The 19,896-nt window shown below is 45.5% G+C and overlaps 1 protein-coding gene and 1 long non-coding RNA gene across 32 annotated transcripts in view; one reads left to right on the forward strand and one right to left on the reverse strand.

Moving 5' to 3' along the window:
* Positions 1-284, forward strand: part of LOC127605352 (uncharacterized) — a 67,394-nt gene extending 67,110 nt beyond the window's left edge. The window contains exon 2 of the long non-coding RNA XR_007963571.1: positions 47-284. This is a non-coding gene — a long non-coding RNA (uncharacterized LOC127605352). The remainder of the gene's footprint in view (positions 1-46) is intronic.
* The window catches only part of LOC127604875 (receptor-type tyrosine-protein phosphatase delta-like), a 313,271-nt gene that overhangs the window by 104,940 nt on the left and 188,435 nt on the right, over positions 1-19,896 (reverse strand). The gene's annotated exons all lie outside the window — the stretch shown is intronic.

Genomic DNA, 19,896 nt, shown 5'->3' on the forward strand with positions numbered 1-19,896 from the left:
CGGCCCGGTAGTCCAGTGGTTAGCACGTCGGCATCACAGTGCAGAGGTACCGGGTTCGATTCCAGCTCCGGCCTCCCTGTGTGGAGTTTGCATGTTCTCCCCGGGCCTGCGTGGGTTTTCTCCGGGTGCTCCGGTTTCCTCCCACATTCCAAAAACATGAGTGGCAGGCTGATTGGACGCTCTAAATTGTCCCTAGGTGTGAGTGAGGTTGCGAATGGTTGTTCGTTTCTGTGTGCCCTGCGATTGGCTGGCAACCGATTCAGGGTGTCCCCCGCCTACTGCCCGAAGACAGCCGGGAAAGGCTCCAGCCCCCCCCCCCCCCCCCCCCCGCGACCCTAGTGAGGATCAAGCGGCTCGGAAGATGAATGAATGAATGAATTAAAATATATATATATTATATATATATATATATATATATATATTATATATATATATATATATATATGGATACCGCCTCAGAAATGGAGCTACAATCAGTCACCTCCTCTACATGGATGACATTCGGGCTTGAGAAATGTAGTCGGATGGTGACTCAGAGAGCAAAGGTAGTCCGCACTGAAGGGGTCTCACTCCCAGAAGGAACAATAGCAGACATTGAGGACAGCTACAAGTACCTTGGTATACCACAAGCCAATGGCAACCTCGAACTGGCAACAAGGAAAGCGGCTACGGCCAAATACCTCCAGCGAGTGAGGCAAGTCCTAAGAAGCCAGCTCAATGGCAAGAATAAGACCCGGGCAATAAACAGCTATGCCCTGCCAGTGATCAGATACCCTGCAGGAATAATAAGGTGGCCAAAGGAAGAGATTCAGACCACGGACGTTAAGACCCGAAAGCTCCTAACCATGCATGGAGGGTTCCATCCCAAATCCAGCACCCTGAGACTGTACGCAAGCCGAAAGGAAGGAGGCCGGGGACTAGTGAGTGTGAGAGCCACTGTCCAGGATGAAACATCCAAGCTCCATGAATACATCAAGGAGAAGGCTCCAACGGATGACGTACTCAGAGAATGTCTCAGACAATGGGGAACAGAAGATGAGGCGCTGGAAGAGGGACCATCATGGGAGGACAAGCCCCTACACGGGATGTACCACCGGACCATAACTGAAGTGGCTGATCTCAAGAAGTCCTATCAGTGGCTAGAGAGGGCTGGCCTGAAGGACAGCACAGAGGCACTCATCCTGGCTGCTCAGGAACAGGCATTGAGCACCAGAGCCATCGAGGCCCAGATATACCACACCAGACAAGACCCAAGGTGTAGGTTGCAAAGAGGCACCTGAGACGATCCAACACATAACTGCAGGGTGTAAGATGCTGGCAGGGAAAGCCTACATGGAACGCCATAACCAGGTTGCTGGCATAGTCTACCGAAACATCTGTGCGGAGTATGGACTGGAAACCCCAAGGTCAAAATGGGAAACACCTCCGAAGGTGGTGGAGAATGACAGAGCGAAGATCCTGTGGGACTTCCAGATCCAGACTGACAAGATGGTAATGGCGAACCAACCAGATATCGTGATCATAGATAAAGGGCAGAGGAAAGCCGTTGTAGTGGATGTAGCGGTCCCAAGTGATGGAAACATCAGGAAGAAGGAACATGAGAAACTCGAGAAATACCAAGGGCTCAGAGAGGAGCTGGAGAGAGCCTGGAAGGTAAAGGTGACAGTCGTGCCTGTGGTGGTCGGAGCACTCGGGGCAGTGACCCCCAAACTAGATGAGTGGTTGCAACAGATCCCTGGAACAACATCGGACATCTCAGTCCAGAAATGTGCAGTGCTGGGAACAGCAAGGATACTGCGCAGAACCCTCAAGCTTCCTGGCCTCTGGTAGAGGACCCGAGCTGAATGAGGGACGGACACCACCCCGAGGGGTGAGATGAGGATTTTATTTATATATATATATATATATAAAATATTTTTATATATATATTTGGGGGGGTGGGGTCAAATACACTTAACACCAGATGTATTAGATGAATGACATCTGTGAAAAGAGTTCTTTTGTTGGTGCAGCGCCGAAGGAGTTTTTGCATTTTTCGTCATTTCGTTGCCAAAGCTTGGTTTGGTCGAAGAGGAGATAAACCATGTGATCGTTTGCCCACAGTGGTAAATGGTCTGTCTACATTTATAAGCTGCTTTTCTGCCTCACCGGTACCCGCTTTACAATATGGCCTCCCATTTGTTCATAAACATGGACAAGCAGACGCACGACAGCAGGCCGGGCCGTCTTGCAAGATGCCGGCCTGACCGTTGGGTGCCAGTAGATGCGCAAACAATCCAGAGATTAATCAAACAGGTTGTTAACCGGATTTCCCAAAATAAAAATAGTACAATGATATGTAATGAGAAACAAACTACAATGCCTGTTGTGAGAGCTCCAGGTGACACACGGGGCCCCCGTGGTCTTTTGTCACTGCAAACGTTAAGAATGGCGACAACAATTCGAGCAAAATGATGACGCCGGATAGTTTCCCTATGACCCAATGCGTCCCAATTTCTGCACACGACCCTACGGAGGATCGCTGGGGACGTTGGCTTGTCTTGATTGCATTGCTCGCTAAAAGACGGGTATGTAAAGTGGCCACTTTTTCTAGAGGGGGCTGGCAGTTGGGGAGACACCAGCTGCTATCTGTGAGAGATAAACTGTGGGTAAACTGGGGGGTCATTTCGGTCTGGAATGCTGAAGATAGTTTGGGCTGGAACAACATGGAGCAGGGGACAAGAAAGACAGAGCGAGCGCTCTTTTGGGTTTGCGACAATCTTCGCTACACAGTCCGAAATAATGCTATCCTACAAGGTCCAAGTTACCAAGTCATTGAAAACTGTTTGTGCTTTCAACTATAGTTGGTACTTCTACGTTCTCAAGATGGAAGGATTACCGGTAGCGCCTTTGAGGACCAAGCCCATTGTACTCCTCAAAGGTAAGAGTCTTACATCTCTGTATTCCCATCCGAATGACTTGCCCTATTTAACGACTATAGCAGGTTGGTCACACTTCCGATGCGGGAATCCATTCCCTTGTATAACTAGCAGTTACGCCAAGAGTTGCCCGTGAAAATTCCCTTTGACTGATCGTTCCATAATTTATAGGCCCTAGCTTTGCAAATAATTCATCTTCTTGACTCTGATTATCCGATCTGTCACACGAACACGACCACGTTTTACCCCCGCAGAAACGGCACGAGCTGGAATAGACAGGAACACGCTGATTGTCGCCGTTCTAACGACCTTTTTATTGTTCCTTCTTCCGCAGAAATGGTATGACAACGATTCTGGCACATTGACTGAAAAGGCTAATTCGGTAGCCTCGGTGGTTCTGGCAGTCTCTCTGGGTGAACGGGGTCCCTCGTGGTAAAGCCCTATCTGGACCCATCTCGGACACGCTGCTATCGACAAAATAAAGCACAATGGAAGGGGCGGGGCCGGGTGGGGGTGGGGGGATCTCGGAAGGAGTGGCTTCAGCATGCCGCAGAGAGGAAGTTCATCTTTATGTAATTATCTCGGGGGCAGTTACGCCGGGCCGAATAGCCGAGTGTTTATTGCGGCCCGGTCGCCATCCGCTTTACGAGCATCCTCTCGCGCACACCCATGCGGATGATTAACATTCACACGGCGACGCACACAAAACCCATATGAGGCCCGAGTGCCATAACAGCCCAATGAAATATATTCAGATTAGAAAGGTGTCGCATTACTCTCCAGTCAGATGATAAATACCCGGTTAGCGGCGTCATTAATCTTCTACGCCCCCTGACTCATTTTCTGCCTGTATAGGGAGCAGCGCAGTGCACGACCGTTGGGTTGGCGCTTTCTTTGCGGCGAGAGGTCAAGGGGGTTCGACCTAGCCTGAATTGTTTCCGTCCGTTCTTTGTTAGCGCAACATTTGTGCGCTAAAAGTGTTATTGACGTTCATTGTCGCTTCCCAGCTCCAACCCTTACGGCCAACCCGAGGAATCGCACTCTGCGTCCCCGGAAAAAGATATTCATGAGATGTTTTGCTGATTGATTGAATGTCTGCTGTCGACGACGCGCCTATTTTTGTCCGGCGAGATTACGGAGATAAAGTCGGTCCGCCCGTCGATGCGCAGGAGGGCAACAACCGGGGAGGTTTCATCCTTCCCAAGGACCAAGGATCGTTTTTCATTGCAAGGTGTCTGATTAGCTCTAAAGGGGGCCATAAAAACTGGATGCCATTGTTTGGGACTACGCTTGTTAAGCCGTGGCGATGAAAAACGACCCCGCGCATGCCTTGGAATATAAAATGATAGAAGGTATAATCAAGCACATATCCCAGGGCCAAATTGTCACGCTCACACAGTTATCTTGTGTTGAGCCAATTGTGATACCACATTTTTATGGAATCTCTCAGTCGCCCCCGATTGCTCCGCGCTCCATAAAATGCCGGCGAGTGGATCGGGGCTACTATAATGATGGCCCGGGACAGGAATAAACTTGTTTTACTGCCGCAAACAGAATGATGTGACCTGGAAAGGTTGTATTTTTTGCCGGGATAATGACTATATTTTAGAGTCAGGCCTCGGTGTGAACTTTAATTACTTGTCTGGGGCCACTGAGCTACACTGGTCTCGAGTACTTAGTAATAAAGTCCATATTGGTACCCTGTTTAATAAACCCGATGTGAATTTCGGGTAATCCCATCTTTGCAGACAATGCGGCGCCTCTATTTGGACATTGTGATTTACGCTGATGACGTACATTTATTCTTTATCCAGTGTAGGTACCAATGTAATGCTCTCAGTTGACTTATAATCACTGCAACACCCAAAATCTCATGAATATGCAAAACCACTCCATACATGGTGATTGTCAAGTACTGAGTACCCAATTAATTTATCGGTAAAGTGTATCTAAAGTCACACCGCGACAGCTGTATTGTCTCCTACAGCAAGTTGTGAGACGCCAACTCGTCACAGTAAATGTCATCGCAGCCAATATCGGCATGGTATCAATGCAGTCATGAAAGATACATATATAAACCCAGGAATAGAATTTCAGACCTCCGGCTGCCACCGACTCTCTCGTAAAGCACTTCTACTACACAGGCTGAGAGGCTTTGTGAGATGTTGGGGGAAATAAAAGGGAAGCTGTAGAGGAGGATTTGTAGGGGTGTTACGGGGAAGCCGTGCCTGCTGCCTTGTGTATTGTCTCCGTTGCGAGTACCTCCCCGATCATTTTCAGTCGGCGTATCTCGCTGTGCCCGTGCTGGTCATTGACATGATTCCACAGCATGCCGACTAACAGCTGGGAAATCTGTGCCCCCCCCCATCCCCTTATACTGCCTTTGCACTCCTCCTCGCACCGCCCATTCTTTCTCCCCCTCATCGGCCTAGCGGGGTCGGTGCCCCGGAGGCTAATAAAAGCAGTGGCTTTTGACTGCGAACAGCTGGGCTCCTGTGATCTTTCTCCGCGGAGCTTTTCTGACACTCGAGTCTGAGGACGGCGCGGGGAGAATTGGGATGAATTTGTGGTAGCAAAACGACACGCGCGCAGCAGTAAAACAGATGAATCAGTGGCTCTTCACAGTGGCCTAACCAACAAATCGATACAAAGTGTTTGAGATCTCAACGCACGAGGAATACCGAGTGTTTCAACTCTGGAGTTCATTTGTTTCGATCATGTAATAAGAGCATTGAGGTCGCAAAGGGTCTGGTGTGCTTCTTTACAAAACATTCATGAAATAATGGGTTGGACTTCATAAATTTAAGCATTTAGGGGTTTTTTTCACGGTTTGGCCTTGGTTCGTGCGCATTCTTTTGGTCAAATGCAACGCCTCCAACTTTGTGGGAAAAACTTGGGGAAGGCCCATTTGTGTTCCAGAGTGTGGTCTGCAAAGGCATGGGTGGAGTGTGGTGTGGACAAAGTGGACTGGCACTCGCTGAACACTGACGTAAATCCCGACTGAATACCGGGTTCCCAGAGACACCCGCAGAGATCTTGTGGGGAGTCTTCCCCGAAGTGTGCAAGCAAGCGCATAGTAATCCCGATGGGAAATCCTAAAAATAAGGCCCGAGGCACAAAGAACCTTCATTACCTCCAACACTTGATTTTCTGACTTGAATATTCAGTGTGGTGCAGGGTTCCCACGTGGGACGTGCTCAGGGTCAAAATGTATAACTGCACACTGCTGTAGCAACACGTTTGCTCTGAAAACAAATACCGTGCAGTTCCGCCTCTGGCTAGCAAATATATAAAATAACATAAATGATAATTCAGACGAGTTAAACTGTTTCTGGTACACATATCTACATCATTCATATAGTGCTCAATTAATGTAAGGTGCATGTTTTTTGGGGGGAGGTGGGAGGGGGAGGTACCCCGTAGAAACATGTAGTTCGCATGTCAGATGAGCACAGGCGAACTACACATAAGAAGGCCAGAGCCCAGATTCGAACCCTGGACCTTTGTACTGTGACTCGGATGTGCTAACTAAATGTACACCGTGCCGCTGTCACGTCCCGTGCCCGCCAGCAGGTGGCGGGCTTTTCCCTCCGCCAACTGCACACCTGTCCGTAATTTCGGGCTGATTACCTGCCTTTATTAAGAGGCTCCGGCAGTCCACTCACTGCCGGAGAATTCCATGCCGTGCCATTGTTCTCTCGTGCTAATTCCTCTATTGTAGATTACTCGTTGTCTTCTTGCCTTGCGGCCATTACTCTTGCTATTCGCGTTAGTCACTAAATTGTATACTTCTATATTGCCTAATCAGTACTTCCTCGCACTTTGTTTTTTCAGCGAGCGTTTTCGGTTGTTTCCTTATTTCTCCCCTGGTCCTTATTTGACCAGCGTTTTTTGTTACTGTTTCCCTGTCGGGCTCTTTCTGTTCGTTATTAAAGACTTTTTGTGTTCATACAAAATCTTTTCGTGTCTGCTTTACCTGGGGATCCACCTCGTTATTTTGTTGTGCACGAGGCGATCTTTCATCGCCTCGGGCACAACGTGACAGCCGCCAATCAGTCATTTTCTTGAAATTAATTTTAAAAAACAAACAAAAAAAACGTCTTTAAGTGTCTATTCCTGCTTACACATAATTAATTGTATATTGGGCATTTTGTGCCCACACTGTACCCGAATGTGACCCAAACGGTCACTGTCAAAACCAAGGTTGGTAGCCAGGTGTGATTTCTGGTTGACCATTACACCCTCACTAAATTCAATTGGTCTTATGGGGACGGTTTGAAACATCCACAAGCGCAAAGGCGGTTGGGGAATGGATATCCCTGTCACAGTGTTGGCTGGAAATTCCGAGCAGCGCAAGGGGGGTTGCAATGCGAGCGAGGCTGAGAATGTGCCAGACCAAAATAGCTGCACATATGACCGCGTCATGCCTGACCTACACTCTCTTATCATACCGTTAGATATCGTTTCTAATTGTGTGTGTGTGTGTTGTACGAAGAGCCCAGATGCTCCCAGCTGGCCATTGCCCAGTGAGGCTAACACACCTAATTAGACTGCACATTCACGTGCAACATCCCCATCGCCGCCCCTGCTCACTTTTCCAGTCCTGATTTTTTTCCTAGGTGCAACATATGCCCCCAACCTCATGTATTATATTATACAAGGCACACATGCCGACAGCTACGCAAACTTGGTACATCACGAGGGAGGCCGAGAGTGGGCATTAGATCAAACGATGCACAAAACAATGCAGCAAATGGAATTAAATGGTTGATTTTGATCTCAGTTGGTGACTCAGTCGACAATAGATAAACGTGGGATTTGATCTACTTGTGAAACATGAGACGACAAATTGCTGGCAACCTGTTCACTTTTGTAATAAGCATAGCGAAAATCCAAAGAAAAGGCAAAACAAATTAATTTTAGGAGGAGGGGCGGAATGAATGGAGATGTGTGGGCCAGGGCTGAAACAGAGCAAAAGATAAAGGTCACACTTGTTCCATACAAGACAGGGGGGGGGGCAGGGGGGGCAATGGCGTAGACAGATGTCAACAACGATAAGCATCTGGCGTGACGAGCTCCAACTCAGCTATCGCTTACTACTCAGAGCCCGGGGGCCGTGCGCTGCCAAGACGGCGCTCACGCCTCTCTGTGACGATCAGTGCCTCCGGAGATTCTGCAAAATGGCCGCCGCCTTGCCAGCACATTACAACGCGTCACTGGCTCGGCTCTTTTTTTATTTTTTTCCTCCCCTCAGAGGAAGTGCCATCTGTGAGTGACAGCGGGACCTCAGCCATTTATTTAGAAGGCAGTAAACAAACTGCATTTTTTTTTTCAGGGAGGTTTGCATTATGTTGGCCGTCATGAGCAATATGAAACGACGTGATGTATATCATTTATCCATCTCCATTTATCTCAAGGAGTCTGTCATCTAAGCATCACTCAGGGCAAAATAAATCCTTATTTTCACATTTGAGAGTAGGGCGGACACAAATCCAATACCCAGGAGAGCGCTCGGTCCTGCTTTAAGCATAACTGCTCCCCAGATCAAAAAAAAAAAAAGAGAAGATCAATACCTAACCATTTACTATCATACTCAGGGGCCATTGATGATCTGTCAAGACGTTTATTTCACAGTCTGAACAGCAGAGTGAAAAATCATTTTCCAAAGAACTTTCCCTGCATCCAAAACAAATAATGGCTAACTTAGTAAATAGCAAATCAATACAGTGTGCTTTATTGAGCTCAAACGCTTGACTAGGTCCTGGCACCTGGCCCATTTTCCGCTGTCGCCAGATACACCGTGTTCCCTCTGCTATGTGTCAAGATGGCAAAAAAATACAGTGCGCGTAGTTCATTTTGACTGCGTGACATGGAGGAGGTTTTCAGATTTTTGGAACAGCAAGGCTCAGCACTACACCGATTCAACTGTCGACCATTCAGGAGCTTGGATCCGAATATAAGCATCCGACACCCTCCGTCTGAGCTTGAATGGGCCAGTGGGTTGGCGCTTGCACATCCGACCCAGTTCCACCCTACTGTTTGACTCAAAGGGCCTGAACAAAATCAGTGCAAAAAAAAAAAAGACTTGGGAACAAGAATCCTCTCATGGCACGAATCCTGCAGAGACACAGCTTGTCATTGTAAAACAGCGTCCTACATTTGTACGCTTGACAGTGACGTGAACGATTGGGAACAAACATGGGGTATTTGAAGTCGTGCTTTGATTCATAAATATACTCGTAATGTGTCCGCCATCACCGCAACTGCTTTCGGTAGTGTCCATCACAGTTACGTAGTATTCCAGGTGGTGCAGGGTAGCATACCAGGAAGTTAGCATTTGCAAGTTCCCAGTCCAGGGAATAGTCTTTCTCTTGCCCCACGTCAGAATAAGAAATCAGATGTTGCGGCGTGAGTCAACATAGGTTTTGTATTTGTTCAAACAGGAGACTTTAATCCACCATGGATCTAGAACAGTGCCCTGGGGCTAACCATCGACCAGTCCAGGCTGGAGCCTGCCTTTCAACTTTCGGAAGCGGGAACAGGCTTTGGAATCCTAGGCTAGAGTTTCAGCAAGTTCCCCTGGGGGCTCCAATCCCAAATTCCAAAACTTAGCACCCTGAACCCATAGTCGGACCCGATCAAAAAAAATGGTTCCCTCTTTTGCTCGCACACCGATAAAAGTGGAGCATCCCGTCTCATTGACCCAATCAGGTACAGCATTTAAGAACCACGCTCAAGGGCCGCAACCCCCGTGTGTCGCTCGCAGGCCGACGGGGAAGGGATATCGATTGCCAATAAACTCATTAAACTCTAAGAGGAGTTCCTTCTGATACAGAACAATTTATTTCCTGTCAAAACAAGAGGCGGGCAGTCGGGGTGCTTTCAACTTTTGAACTTGCTTTTGCATGACAATCAAATCATTGAATGTCGATTTGTGGCAAATGATATTTCAATTTAGACCCGGCAAAGTGAGGTGAATGGCTATGATGTAGAGATTTCATACAAGCGCTGTCTTTGCGCGAGCATCCAAAATGATGACTGTACTTGATTTTGTGCTCCGTCTGGAACACCTCAAGTTGCCACAAAATACTGTCAAATCGCTGTCTAGAAAGCAATGCCATACAGTTACTGGTGTTAACAGGAATACCTTAACGGAGAGACAAGCTTGCCATTTTGGGAAAAAGCTTAGTTTAGCCTGGGTTGTTTAACGAATGAGTCTTTGCTGCACGTGCACGTAAACTTCCAACATACATTTTTGAAATGATCTGTAAGCCACTTCATGGGAAGGTTGTTGTGAGATGAGTTTGAAATGATTCTCAGGAGACTTTTTGGATCGTGATGTGCACATTGTGCATTCTCAAACGCACTTTTTTTTCAGACTCTCTTTATTGAAAACAAAGGGAGTAATAGGTATGGTTCAGATTCCTAATATAGGCAATTACACTATCATGAACACGTAAAAGTGTTCAATTTTCCCAAAAGCCGACAATGCGCCCTATAATTCGATGTGCCTAATTCATTCATTCATTCATCGAACCGCTTGATCCTCACTAGGGTCGCGGGGGTTGCTGGAGCCTATCCCAGCTGTCTCCGGGCAGTAGGCGGGGACACCCTGAATCGGTTGCCAGCCAATCGCAGGGCACACAGAGACGAACAACCATTCGCACTCACACTCACACCTAGGGACAATTTAGAGTCTTCAATCAGCCTGCCATGCATATTTTTGGAATGTGGGAGGAAACCGGAGCACCCGGAGAAAACCCACGCAGGCCCGGGGAGAACATGCAAACTCCACACAGGGAGTTGGAATCAAACCCGGTACCTCTGCACTGTGAAGCCCACGTGCTAACCACTGGACTACCGGGCCGCGATGTGCCTAATATAAAGAGAAAATATAAACTCTCTACATTTTCCATAGAGTTGTTTCCCTGTTAGTGTGTTCTCCTATCCCATCTAGTGGTGATTGTTAGCAGGAGCGAAACTAACTGACATGCACATTCGCCAAGACACACTCAAACAGACAACTACTTTATGAGCTCTGAGCGGCTATTATAAAACTAAGATAATACCAAAAGTAACATCTGACTCAACGAAGGAAGAAGGAGACAAGCAAAACTTCTCAGAATATTTAGCTCCTTGTGGATGTGAGCCCACAAGGTTTGTGTGCCTTTTTTAAATCAATTGTCTTCATAACTTTTGACTTTCAATTATTATTTTGTAATGCCATTTGTTTCATGTCCGTGTTTGTGACCAGTTCACATGGCTTTGTTACAGCTACAGCGGTTGTGAAGGCTATTTATAGATAAATACGCATTGTATTGTATTGCATTGTCTTTAGCGTGGCATCATCTAGTGCAGTGTTTTACAAACTGTTTTGAGCCAAGGCACACTTCTTACATTGAAAAAAAAAATCTCGCAGCACACCACTAGCTGAAAATGTGGGGGGAAAAAAAATCCCACCTATTTTAGCAACGTGCTATATTGTTACTATAACAATTTTTTAACATTTAAGAATGACATTATAATAGCTTGAATTGGAATCAAATGAACACAAAGAAAAAAAGTGTTTTATAATGTTTCATATTTATTGTTTCACTGTCGTCCTGCATTCATGCGGCACAAATTCGCTTGTCTCTAGTGGTCAAAAAAAACAAGGCAACTGGCTAGCTGTTGCTGCTCCCTAGTGGTATGGGAGGATACTACACAATTACTTTCTGGGCGATAGACCGCACAGACATACAAATTTTCCCGCAGCATACCTGAAATGTGCCCGCGGCACAGGGTTTGAAAAACACTGATCTAGTTGATGCATAGCACAACCAGGGCCACGATTGCAGCTTCTATTCTATGCACCTGATAATGCAGTGTGCCCGATCTATGAAAACTTTTTAAAATAGGCCATTGATTGAAGATCCGCCTTGTAATCTGAAGCGCCTGATAGTGCAGAAAATACGATACATAAGGCATATACGGTATTTGCCATTTTTTGGGATCCACGACAACACTTGATCCCTGTCCTCCATTAGAAGCCAGGGTGATTATAGTATGAATTGTATTTCTTACTTTTCTGTCGTAATTAATTCAAAGTTAGCGGATATGTCCGTGATTAACTGCCCCACCGATGCCCCTTTTGCACCCACATGGTCACCACAGTTCTTTTGAGCCTTCCAAAGACGAACATGCCGCCACACAAGACTTGTGTTATCGCACCATTTGTGCCACCGTTTTGCTGGCCAGCGTTATCACTCTTCAAACCCTGCGGCGGCGGCGCGGGTAAAAACGGGCTGAAATGTGTTACCGCGCGGTTAATCGAAAATAATGTCCGGCAATTTATAGATGCCATCCTGGCTGCTACTGGATGTACTGATGCGAGAGATGGAATTTTAATGTATACGTTCCATCACTGGAGAGTAGATGTTTCGGGCAATAGCCAAACAGCACATGAATCCACGCAGGTCACATCATAAGGCACAAATAAAATGGGGCCACGTTTGGAAATCCGCACGTGTTGCAGTATGTGGTTGGACACCGTTTTGACAGCCATCTGATTTTCACCAGCGGGCCATGCTGATAATGAAATACAGACGTAGGGAGCTCATGGATGTAAATGAAGGCCACGTGTGTTGCCAATGCCCTGAAGGGCGGGGGGCTGAGATGTGTGTGTTTCCTTGGATAGACAAGAGCCCATCTTAATCTCTTCTGCTCTCTTACTGATCTCCTTTGGTGTTAAACATGTCAAATAGTTCCACATGGTCCAGATGCTTAACAGTCCCCTTGGACTTTTTGTGGGGCTTGTTATTTACCGTGCCAGAAAAATACAAAAATAAGCATCTCGCTTTCATGGAGGATGATAGAAATCAGATCGAAATTTTTAAGTGAAACAACAAGCTTTGAATGATGAATGATTTTTGAAAATTGGTGTTACTTCATCGTCGCACCAAATTCCAGCGCCGACTAAAAACGTGATGCATTCACAAACAAAAGTGGCTACGAGGGCACATTCATCATTGCTTGCACCCTCGATTTTATCTCATTCAAAAAACATCTATTTAAAATCAAATCTCGAAGCACCGAATGAAACATTTTATGAGTGTTATTATTCTTTTTTTTTTTTTTTCAACCGCATATTGCAAAGACAGACCAAGTCTGTTTACAGGAATCGGACCATTACTTATCTTAATTGCGTTGTATTTGCCAGAGTGCAGGAAGAAAAAGAAAAAAAAAACTATTTTCCTCACATTATTGCGTGGCAAGCAGCATAAATCCATTTGTGCACCGCCATGTTGCAAAAGTTTGATTGAGCGATGGATTGTCTGCCTGATTTGGCTACCGATGCGAGCCGCGCTCTCTCACATTTCGTGTGAGAGTCCCATGGAGCCGGATGGAACAGGTAAAGTCAAGGGTGCGTAACAGTGAGAACGAGCGAAGCAGGCAGATTTGACTCATCAGCTACGCTAAGAGCTTCTGATCTGGGTACGTTCAAAGCTCTGACTCATGCACCCCCCACCTCCACTCTTCCTTCTGTTAAGTATTTTAATAGACTCGATCATTAAGCTCAGACTGTATTGTTAGCGTCCTCGGCTCGGAGCGCAAACACCCAATAACCTCCTAAAGGGTTTAAGAGGGCCAAATCAGCTGCACCTAATTTTCTTTTCAGTCGCTCGCTTGCCTTTCCCTTTCTGACGTCAGCGGCGTTAATGAAGACGGCGTCGCTCTGCGTCGTTACCGGGTTCCGCACAGCCGCTCTAAAGATTTTATTTCGGCGCTTCCCCCAGCTTGCTTTATTTCACAACGCCTTAATGAGAGTCGTTTGGAATAATAGGCTCCCATTGAACGGTGGCATCTGCATCCAGCTTTAAACGAGTGAACTAATTTCGAAAGATAATCGTCTCTCCCGCCGAGTTACTTTTTTGGCAGAGATGGCGTTGATTGTATTATTATTTTTTTAACTCAATGAATTTAACGATGTCAGAAATTACCTTGACAGAAGCTGAAACATTTGTTTTAGATTGTGGGATAAGCCATTAGACTCATAGCTGTGAAATATTAACTACAACAATACCGTCCGCCCAAAATTGTCTTTATTGCCCCGCCTGTAAAGGTTTTTAAAAAATCAGCTTCTGAAGTCGTTTACCTGAGCAACATGACTATTGCTCGGTTTGAGAATCATCAGTAGAACCCATGCCTGAAATGAATAGACGCAACAAATCTGCCGCTTTGTTTAAAATAATTTATTTGAGGCTAGTTTGGGATTATTTAAGAAGTCGTCCAAAGAGAACTTGTCCCGGAATTTTGTCCAACTGCTTTCAAGTTTGAAACACATATTGTCAAAAAAAAATTTGTGTGTTTTTGCTGGTTTACAGCTTGTATGGTAGCCAATTATGATGACTCGTCATAAAACACAAATCCAACGAGTTGAAATTTTAGCACCCAAATCCAACTCCCATAGGGACATGAGTATTAATTGGTATGTCTCAATTGAAGAGACCCACAAAAAAAAGTTTCAAAAAGCCATGCGAGAAAAGACCTGGGATAGTTGCCATTTTGTTTTGAAGTGATGATGTTCGGCTCATTTTGACCATTTCCAGAAGTCCTGTAAAGAGAGTTTGTCTAGTTCATCGCAAATATGAAAGCCGTATTTAATACATATGGGCAAACGCTAACTGACGAAACATGAGTTTTGTCTGTTTTTTTTTTTTCATGGCAGCGTAATTTGCAGACTTCCCATAAGATAAGATAAGATAAGATAAGACAAGATAAGATAGGATAAGATATCCTTTATTCGTCCCACACTGGGGAAATTTACAGCCTCCAGCAGCAAGAATGTATGTAGAAAGAAGAAAGAGAAAAAAAACAACAAACATCTTTCAATTAAATGCAATATGAACACAAAATGGATAAATGGGAAACTAATCATGCAACTCGTGCCCACAACTTAGTTTTCATGTAAATATTTGATTCCTCGGCTTCGAGATAAAAAAACTCCCAACAACATTAAAACACATTGCTCTCCTTCATCTGTTCCTATAGGCCTGCCATCAGCCCAATTAGCATCACAAATAATCAGCCAAACTTTCATCCTCGCCTTCTTTAATTGATTGAACTATTCATCCTGCACTATGGCTTGAAAAACAACTACAAACAGAACAAAAAGGAATGGCTGGGTAATGATGCCCGCTGGGATTTTGATGGACTTTTCAATTTCTTGGCTCTGATGTGCGCGCGTGTGTGTGTGTGCTATCAATGACGGCATAGTATCCGTGGCGTCATGTGATCGCTACAGATGGCAGATGATGTAGGAAAAAAAAAGTGAAGAACAGTACACACAACGTATGCAGTAACAGCGAACATTAGCGTGGCTGGATTGCGGGACTTTGGAGGTTAATTCCCCGCTGCGGCATTACTGATGCTGGCAGTGAGGCAACAACATGGCCGCCAGCAGCTTAGCTCGCCACAATGGACGGTCAGCAGGGCTTTCCAAATGACTGCAGAAGCTTTTTAAGATGGGATGAGACGACGGGAGGAAAAAGTGAGCTTAAGGTTGGTTTTTTTTATTCCCCAGCTTTGTTTTCTCAACAAACATTGGAGGATTGCTCACGCGGAAAAGCAAGGCCACAATGACAACACTCGAGGCGCATTTACGGCACGATCCATAATACTTCGCATTAGGGGTTCATATTTTAAAATAAGCGGAGGCAATTGATTCTCATTTCCTTTTTTTTCCCCGCACCTGAGGCGAGCCATCTAATATGAATTCCATTTAAAAGTTTGTCTTTTCTCGCTAAAATTCTTCCTTTGACTTACAGCCAAAGAAGGAATATATTACAGACAATCAAATCCATCTTGCTGTGGATTTGATGTGAATTGATGTACTGCAATCACATCAATTCGAACGCGTTCATGGAATTATCGCCGGTTAGCGTCACGTTCACCAATCAAATGTTACTCTCAAGCGCATACGTCATCTGACTAACCAGTAAAATACGAAATTTCTGGTTTACGGATCATTCATTCATCTTCCGAGCCGCTTGATCCTCACTAGGGTCGCGGGGGGTGCTGGAGCCTATCCCAGCCGTCTCCGGGCAGTAGGCGGGGGACACCCTGAATCGGTCGCCAGCCAATCGCAGGGCACACAGAAACGAACAACCATTCGCACTCACACCTAGGTACAATTTAAAGTGTTCAATCAGCCTGCCACGCATGTTTTTGGAATGTGGGAGGAAACCGGAGCACCCGGAGAAAACCCACGCCAGCCCGTGGACAATTGGACAATTTGTGAGGTCAGCCCAGGGTGGAAAGCAAACTCCACACAGCGAGGCCGGAGCTGGAATCGAACCCGGTACCTCTGCACTGTGAAGCCGACGTGCTAACCACTGGACTACCGGGCCGCCCGTTTACGGATCATGTGACAATTTTTTTTTTTTCAAGCTGAAGCTGGTTTGACTAAGCATCATAAAAATTTAATGGGAATGCCAATCATGGGTAGGCCCAACAAAGTCTCAAAAGGCCTCGCCTGAACATACCCAGGAATCAACGATGGACTTCTCTTCCACTAGAGGGCAGACCATCATTGGAAACTTAGCATATTGCGACGAGATTTTATAAAACATGAAGATCTTATAATTTAGCTGCAGATCGAAGAGTTTCTTTTGACAGCCCACATGTCGCATCGCACTGAGATGGACGGTTTGGTGACAGCATGTTTCGGCTTGCTGGGATTTGGTACGGGGTTCAGATGGAAGTGTCATTCTCGTCAATTTTTAAATAGATCGTATTCCTTTCCGACTTGTACGTTTCATATGTCTGCCCACATTCCTCACGTCAGTCGGCAACCTTACTCCCAAATCATTTGCTGCCTTGGGCCCTGGCATAACTTTGGCGCCCTCGCATTCCCAATTCCACGTAAAAACTCTCCCTTTCCTTTTGGTCCGACGTTCCGGTGTCTGGTTACCGTGGAACTCGCGGAATGTTTCTTCAGGGTCTGTGCTCAAGTTGCAAGACTTGCAAGAACTAGATAGTGAAGTAGGAAAATCCGCATGGAGTTCCACCGGGTTGAAGCCAACTGTACTTTTACGTTACATGACGTCTGAAGATATATTTTATCGGAATGGGTTTCAAGTAAGAGTAACCCAAGTGTGCATAAAAAAAAAACTCAACCCACGCTATCTTTATCTGTTGCCATCTTATCGCCTGGTAGATTTAGCAACACGAGGATCCAAATATAGTCCAGCGCAAAAGGCTAAATAATTGAAAGAGACTGTCCTTTAGAAGCCCGAGATGACACCCTGGCACAGTATAAATACGGTCGTAGTACGGGAGGGGGGGTGGAAATTGCTATTGTCTCGGTGTGATGCAACCTGATGAAACGCCTCCTAAAATATAAAACGAAACAAGAGAAAGCAAGCCCCCTGATATCACAGCCTTACATCCTCCATCCGCGATAGAGCATGCGCTCGCGCTGAAAGGGATTTTATACTTCATACAAGGCAGTGATTCATTTACGAACGGGGCTCGATTCCAAGTCTTGGGAAGTTTCAACAGCGGCAGTCACATAAACGTCTATTCGTCGCTCATTTCTTTCCCACGCAGAGAGAGCTTCTGGAGTACCTCCCGGGGGTAGAGGGGAGACAACCGTTCGCCCTGCCAAATACATGCATGAAATTCCTGGGAGCAGACTCTGGCCCCCCCAACCAAGCCAGAGTATAAATAACTAATGAGCCACGCAACCATCTCGACCGCTTTGGATGTGTTCAGGTCCTCAACTACATGAGGTAGCAATGACAACGATTGTCATGTTTACTTTTTTTGGTTAGGTGAAAGGCATGAGCCAGTTACCGGTTTCGGGATTCATGCGACCATTACCATTGTTGAAAATGTTTTACTTTTCAATCGGACAGTGTTTTGCTAAGAACCTCTAAATTTACGATTGGGTTTCTGATTCTGTCCGTTGTCATTTGATTTGATATGGATTTGAATGCTTTGCTATCATAGTAAGTAGAAATCCACAGATAAAGTACCTGTTGAGACTTTTTAAATGTTCGTTTCCATGCCAATGTAACCATACGTGGTATATAAGCTCACATTTTGAGCAACAAAACACCTGAATTATTTTATTTTATTTTTTGCACCTAAGTTCTCTGTGCAAATGGAGTACTTAAGTAAAAAGAAAAACCCTGACAGGTCTGTGTAAACCCTGAAAAAGGTCCATCTAAATTTAATATTTCTTTACTTTGGGAAATTATGTAAAAGAAACCCAACTTTTTTTTTCGAAAGATTTTGAGACGCTGCACATGCTTTTTATGAGCTCAAAACACTTGTTTTTAGTTTGCTGTATATATATATTTTTTTTAAATTGAAATAAGTTTTACCCAGATATGATCGACCTGGATCAGACCGGCAGATATTTGGCAATCAATGCAAAACTGGTGATCAGTTGCAATGTCCTAATTTGCCGATGGATCAATGACATCATCGATAGGATCCACGAACTCAGACATGTCAGCAAACACAATCCTGTTCATGCCGGGGACGTTCTGTGCTGCCAATGTGGGGAGTAGCTGTTGAGGTCCTGACTTGAGTTCTTTCGCCGCCAGCGGACCTTGTTATGTGCACTCTCCAGTCCAAAATCCCCAACAATCACTTGTCCCAATACTTTTGCCCGTATGGTGTAGATTCAGTTGGGAGAGCAGATGTTTAAGGTTCGAGACAGAGGTGACTTGAACCATTTTTCCAGCTCCTTTTCGCACCGCGCCGTCTTCCCACCGAGGCCACCGCCACATGCCCACTTCCAAATGGCAGTCATTATACCGGACACAAAAAGTCATTTTAGTTCCGCCTGGCTTCTTCAAAGCAGTGCACTATAATTACAGATTGAGTGGAGGGGCAACATGCTTGGGTTACATGGACTCCTGACGGTGCGCGGATGAGGAATGCAAAATGAGAGCGGCAAATGAAGAAAAATCGAGAACAATTTGCGCTGCGGCGTGCTGAATTCCTCAGAGTATATTTCACACATTTTCCACTTCGGACCGTCTTCACAATTGGCTGCAAGTGTTGAAGGCGCTGAAAGCCAAGTGGAGGACAGCTGTGAGAGCCTTCTGGAACGCATTTTTGAATGTCTGTCTGCGCACCTTTAGAGTACTCCTCTACAACGAAACGTAAATATGGGCGAAATTGCCTCCTAGTGTGAAAAAATTTTCATGCACGAAAGCCATTACCACTTTTCTGCTCCCCCTAAGACAAAAAGTCCCCCCGTTCCATTATACAAAATCGTTTTCTCTACTCTTGCCTCGCAACAAGATTCACTACAACGAAAACAAGCCTTCCGCAAAAGTCTAATCTGACCTGAGCATGCCACAGCGACCTCTGCTGCTTCGTTCGGAAATGGCAACAGCAACCACCACACTGGTTTACACATGCGGAATAGTCCAGGAAGTATTTGTTAATGTTAGATTCAGACGTAGCACGAACGTAGCATTGCTAAAATGGCTACGAAACGGACCCTTGCAGACCAAGGAGTTAAGAAAAGAAAAGCATTCACGCTTGAAGACAGGATAAAAGTAATACAAATGAAAGATGGAGGAAGCAAAGTTAAAGACATGATGCAAGAAATTGATATAAAGTGAATGCTGATCGTTTTTTTTTTAAATTTCTACACTGGCTATATGTCAAATAAGTGTATTCTCATATTTATCATATTTTTTATTGGAATGAAAATAAAGAGCACACACATATGTTTTGTGTGAGTGTTTCATTTGAAATAAAATTTGCTACAGTAAAAAGCCCCCTGTTGTGAAAAATCTCTTGCTGCAAACATTACTTCGTTGTAGAGGAGTTTCACTGTACTGTATGCGCTCGATCAAGAGTGTCATTGCTTGCTGCGCCATACAAGAAAGACATGCCTTGGGAAGAAGTGGGATATGCCATTGCGACGTCCCGTGTGCACTCCTTTAGCTAGATTCTGACCAAGTGATGTATG

Source organism: Hippocampus zosterae, chromosome 1, assembly GCF_025434085.1.
Source record: "Hippocampus zosterae strain Florida chromosome 1, ASM2543408v3, whole genome shotgun sequence".
NCBI classification, from domain to species: Eukaryota; Metazoa; Chordata; class Actinopteri; order Syngnathiformes; family Syngnathidae; genus Hippocampus; species Hippocampus zosterae.